At 36.4% G+C, this 5844-nt stretch overlaps 1 long non-coding RNA gene across 1 annotated transcript; it reads left to right on the top strand.

Annotated features, from left to right (window-relative positions):
* The first annotated feature begins 4699 nt into the window (after positions 1 to 4699).
* On the top strand, positions 4700 to 5419 carry LOC109222400. The gene is made up of 3 exons (XR_002067403.1): positions 4700 to 4808; positions 5184 to 5245; positions 5337 to 5419. It is a non-coding gene; the product is annotated as an uncharacterized LOC109222400 (long non-coding RNA).
* The last annotated feature ends 425 nt before the right edge of the window (positions 5420 to 5844 follow it).

The following is a 5844-nucleotide window of genomic DNA, read 5'->3' as shown; positions in this document are numbered from 1 at the left end:
ACATACAAGAGATACTTGCTATAAGTTGGTAGGGTATCACCAGGTTTTAAGTTCAACAATAAAAGAAGAGGTGCTAATGACAACTACACACCCGTGGCACATAATGTGAGTATAATGGAGGAGACTAAACATACATGAACTAATGGAATTGATATGATAAATGGCATGATCAATGCAACAACTCTAATTTTCACACCTGAGCAGTATCAACAAATACTCAGAATGTTAAGCAAGGAAAAAGGACCAGCAGAAAAAACGAAACACCAGCAGATGTGGCCAATATGGCAGGTAATTCAATTGCTAACCAAATTAAGTGGATCATTGATACTGGTGCTTCAAATCACATAGTTTCATCCTTAGATCCATTATCCTGTCATAAGCTTGTTCCCCATTCGAAATCTACTTCAATCCATTTACCAAATGGAGAAAGTAATCAGGTTACACATACAAGATCATGTGCCCTGTCCAACACTTAAACTCTACATGATGTGCTTTATGCGCCTAAGTTTCAGTAGAATCTGTTGTCAGTGTCCTAGATATACTGAGGAGTTTGAATTGTATAGTCTCTTTTTATCTTGATTCTGTCTCTTTCAGGACCTCTTCAGTGGCAATGTGTAGAGGGTATTGGTAGCCTCAAGGATGGACTTTACATCCTCAATCCTTCAAACGCCTGCTGCGCCACTCACTTCCACTATGTATGACCACTAACCAGACTACCTCCTCAACTATGTTGTGGCATCAAAGACTTGGGCATGCTCCTCATTCAGTTCTTAAGAAAATACCTACAATAAAGACATTGTTGTCTAATTCTAGTTCTTATAAATGTCATGTTTGTCCATTAGCTAAACAGACTAGGTTGTCTTTTCCTACTAGCATTTCAAGATCAAAATGTTCATTTGAACTTGTTCATATGGACGTGTGGGGTCTTTATAGAGTAAATACTTACATTGGTTAAAGATATTTCCTGACTCTTGTTGATGATTTTTCAAGAATGACTTGGACCTTTCTCTTAAGATTGAAAAGTGATGTCTATGTGATTCTATCAAATTTTCTTCTTGGTAGAAAACCAATTTTCTTCTACTGTCAAGATTTTCAGGTCTGATAATGGCTATGAGTTCTTCAATTCTCTTTGTTCTAATCTATTTCAAACCAAAGGAATTGTTCATCAAAGTAGTTGTGTCTATACTCCCCAACAAAATGGAGTTGTAGAAAGAAAGCATAGACACCTACTTGAAGTAGGCAGAGCTGAGGTTTCAAGCTACATTACCTTTAAAACTGTAGGGTGAATGCATTCTGCCAGCTACCCATATCATTAATAGATTGCCTAGAACTGTTCTACATGGAAAGACTCCTTATGAGCTTTTTCATGGATGTTCCCCTAAACTGGATCACCTAAGAATAATAGGATGTCTTTGTTATGCGACCAGACTTGACTCTCACGACAAATTCCAACCAAAATCCATTCTTGTTGTTCTTCTAGGTTATGCTTCTACATAGAAAGGCTATAAACTATATGAACTTGACTTTGGGAAAATCTTTGTCAGTCGAGATGTTATCTTTAAAGAAAATATCTTTCCTTTCAAATGTCCAAAAGAGAAATTGCTTTCGTCACAACATGATTCCTCAATACTCATGCCTACAACTATTTCTGATGTATTTTCTCCTTCTTCAATACTGGATTATGTGCCAGTCTCATCTACACAAGCACCACCTACCTCACTTCCCTCGTCTCCAATCAACAACTTGCCAACTTCACCTTCATAACCTCACAGTCCTCCATTCACTACCAATTTATTTTCTTCTGCAGAGTCAATTCCATCAGACACCATGCTCTATTCTTCTCCCATGGACCATGCTACCTCTGTTGAGCCTGGTTCTTCTGCCTCACTTGACTTACCTCCACCTAGGAAGTCGGGGAGAACTAGTAAGCCACCAATTTGGTTGACTGACTATGTTCATCCACCCCTACCATCCACTTATTTACATATCACCCCATCCAATATTTTATTTCCTATACTCACCTCTCTCTAACTTTTAGAGCATTTCTTACTTTTTTTTCCTGCTAATGTTGAACCATCATCTTTTTATCAAGCTAGTAAGGATGACAGATAGGTTGAAGCTATGAAACTTGAAATTGAGGCATTAGAACAGAACAACACTTGGTCTGTAGTTGACTTACCTGTCGGTAAAACACCCATTAGATGTAAATGGGTGTATAAAATAAAGTACAATGCAGATGGTACTATAGAAAGATTCAAGGCCAGACTGGTTGCTAGGTTTTACACAACAGGAAGGATTGGATTTTCATGATACATTCTCTCCTATTGCTGCTGACAACTGTGAGGGCTGTTATTGCCACTACTGCTCTCAAGCACTAGCCTATATTTCAAATGGATGTTCAAATGCTTTTTTGAATGGAGACCTCAAAGAGGAAGTTTATATGACTTTGCCTTAAGGATTTAATAGCTAGGGGATCATAAGGTTTGTAGGCTACTTAAATCCTTATATTGGCTCAAGCAGACATCTAGGCAATGGAATTTGAAGTTGTCTCAAGCCTTGTCTTTGTCTGGTTTTAAGCAAAGCAAGAATGACTACTCTTTATTTACTAAAAATGTGGATAACAAGTTTGTTTTGATTCTGTCTATGTAAATGATCTTCTTGTTACATGTAATGATCTGCAGGAAATTAAAATTGCACAGGAATCTCTGCATCAATATTTTAAAATGAAAGAACTTGGAGAAGTTAGATATTTTTTAGATATAGAGTTTGCTAGATCAAAGGAGGGCATCATTATGACTCAAAGAAGATATGCATTAGAGATGATATCTGATGCAGGCTTGGCAGGTTCTAAACCTAAAGAGGCACCAATGGAGCAGAACTTGAAGCTCACAAGCACTGAGTTTGATACTTGCACAAACATAAGTAAGGGAGATGAGTTGATGGATGACAGGGGGAGTTATCAGAGGCTCATAGGAAAACTTTTGTATCTAACAATAACAAGGCATGATATCTCATATGCAGTGCAATCCCTAAGTCAGTTTATGCATGCACCTAAGAAATCTCACTATGAAGCAACACTTTATGTAGTAAGGTACATCAAGAAGTAATGTCAAGTGACATCAAAGAAGAAATAGAAGCATTATGTGATCTAGACTGGGCCTCATGTCCTATGTCAAGAAAGTCTGTTACTGAATACTGTATTAAGCTTGGAAGTTCAACCATATACTGGAAAGCTAAGAAGCAGCACACTATATCTAGAAGCTCAACTGAAGTTGAGTACAGAAGCATGGCACACAGAGTAGCTAAACTTGTGTGGTTTAAGGGTCTATTGAAAAAGCTGAGTGTGGATTTAAAGATGCCCATGAAGTTGTTATGTGATAATAAAGCAGCATTGCAAATTGCTGCAAATCCTATGTATCATGAGAGGATAAAACACATAGAAATAGACTGCCATTTCATCCGAGAAACAATTCAAGAAAGGCTGATCAAGACATCCTATATTGCTAGTCAAGAGCAACCAGCAGATGTGCTGACCAAAGCACTTGGACATCAGCAACATGCAGCATTAGTCTCTAAGTTGGGAATGAAAGACATTTTTTCATTCTCAACTTGAGGGGGAGTGTTAAAATTAGAGTCGTAAATAGTTGTACATTTATGTAGTACTCTTCTAGATAGTAGTTAGTTAATAAGTTAGTTGTTAATTTCCTCTTTCACAAAATAGGTTGTGTTAGTTAGGATAAATATGTGATGTACAACTCATTTTCAGTTCAAGGCAGTTAACAGAAAATTGCTTCTCATTTCTGTATCTCTCTATCGTCTTTTTTGCTCTCTCTCGCTCAAGCTCACTAATGGCGGAACCTAGGGCTAGATTTCAACATTTTTTATATAAATATAAGATCTAAACAAAACTTATTGGGTTTGTTTCATACTCCGCCCTCACCTCTGCATATATCCATCCAACTTATAAACTTTTAATTTAACCATCCTTTCACTCATGTAAAATCAAATTCCTCATAACAACTTGTTTGGATAGTTGTTACCTATTGTATTGTATCGCATGGTTACTTTAAATATATCGTATGGTTACTTTAAATACAATATTTGTTTTGATTGTTACTCAAATTTTATTGTATCGTATCGTTAAATTCGTTGTTACGTAACAACAAAAAGTGCTATTTTATGGGACGACGAATTTGGTGTGGTGGCGTCGTTACCTTACTTTTTTTTATCTCATCTTGCCCTTCTTTACAATTAAATAGTCATATTTTATCATTTTCCATATATTATTTTATATAATAATTCTACTTCGTATCCTATTTTTTCTTTGCAATATTGCAAGTTTATTCTTCATATTGTTGGTGCGTGATATCATAAAACGATGTCAAACGATACAATTTATCCAAATATTATTCATCAAATAATACAATACAATACATTATGAAACGACATGTAATAACAATCAAAACCACCTGTAAAACTCAACATTCCCTTTTGTATAAGATCACATCTTCGAAGCAATACTTAAACACTTGCTTCTGAAGTGGCTAGACTTACAAATATTTAATAATTTAGGTCATGGCTTAAATAGGAGTCCGAAAATCGGCTATCTGTGCACTTGCCCCGATGCATAACGAGCAAGCCCAATAAATTCTAAGGACCATTATGCCCTCAGTAAACTAATAAAATTCCAATCAGACCATTTAAACCTCATTTTCTCACTTCCTCTCGAACCCTTCTCACTTTCCCACTTTCACTCGTACCAGTAGCTTTTTCCGGCGCCGCCACCGTCGACGGCATTATTATTTCAGGTTCATTTTTTCTTTTCCATGCTCTTTTATAGCATTAAACAAGCCCCGTTCCCTTAAATTATCCTTCTACACATCTTTTGCCCTAGTCTTGATTTTTCATATAATTTCCTAAAGAGCTCTCTTGTGGCTGATTTACTCACTATGTTTGTTTTCTTTAAGATTTTCTAACTAATGGGTATTCTGTAAATGACCTAGTTTTGCTATGTTTTGCATTAAAGATTTGATTTTTATTCACTATCAAAAAAAGATTTGAATTTTTATTTCGTTAATTGAAAAAGGGAAGTGGATTTTATATTTGTATGGTTTTGAATAATTACATTTGTTCTTGAACTGACTCTGTAATGTTGTGATATAACACATGTTTTGTTGTTTTAGATCGTTGTTAAAGTTCAGCTTTTGGGTTTCAGCTTCGCATCTCCATTTTCTTTCGAATGGCGGTACGTTGTGGTTGTTTTACCCCCTTTTTTGGTTTGTTTTAATAATATTTAGCTTGTGGATTCTATATGTAATGTTCTTTTATGTTCTCAGATTGACAAAATCTTCAAAGATGAAGCCACTGAAGAAAAGGGAGAGCGCGCTAGGATGGTAAGTCTCATTCCTCAGCAAATACCGACTGAGGTTGCGTAGAAGCTATTTTAACAGGTTACTGAGCAGTGGCGGAGCCACATAGGCTCAAGGGTGGTCAGCTGAACACCCGTCACTGAAAAATTATACTATTTATACCACTTGTATAAAATAACATACTGAAGGAACTGATGATTGCCACAATCACGCTGATTCAAACCATTACTAACCCACCCAACTTCTTCCAATTTACTCTTGACTTTCCTTAGAAATAATAATAGCTCCATTCGAGAACATAACAGAACTCAACAACACTTTTCCCGAGTGACCCAATTCACGAGACCATATCGCCTCAATACCCATGAACCATCGCATACCCTCCTTATGTGCACAATAGCATCTCAAACTGGTACACCCATTTTTCCAATACTGCCCCGCAGATCCGATGATAATAATAGAAAAATTCTCCAAA

The sequence above is a fragment of the Nicotiana attenuata genome, unplaced genomic scaffold (genome assembly GCF_001879085.1).
Source record: "Nicotiana attenuata strain UT unplaced genomic scaffold, NIATTr2, whole genome shotgun sequence".
In the NCBI taxonomy this organism is placed as follows: domain Eukaryota; kingdom Viridiplantae; phylum Streptophyta; class Magnoliopsida; order Solanales; family Solanaceae; genus Nicotiana; species Nicotiana attenuata.
This window is presented reverse-complemented; position numbering and strand designations above follow the sequence as displayed.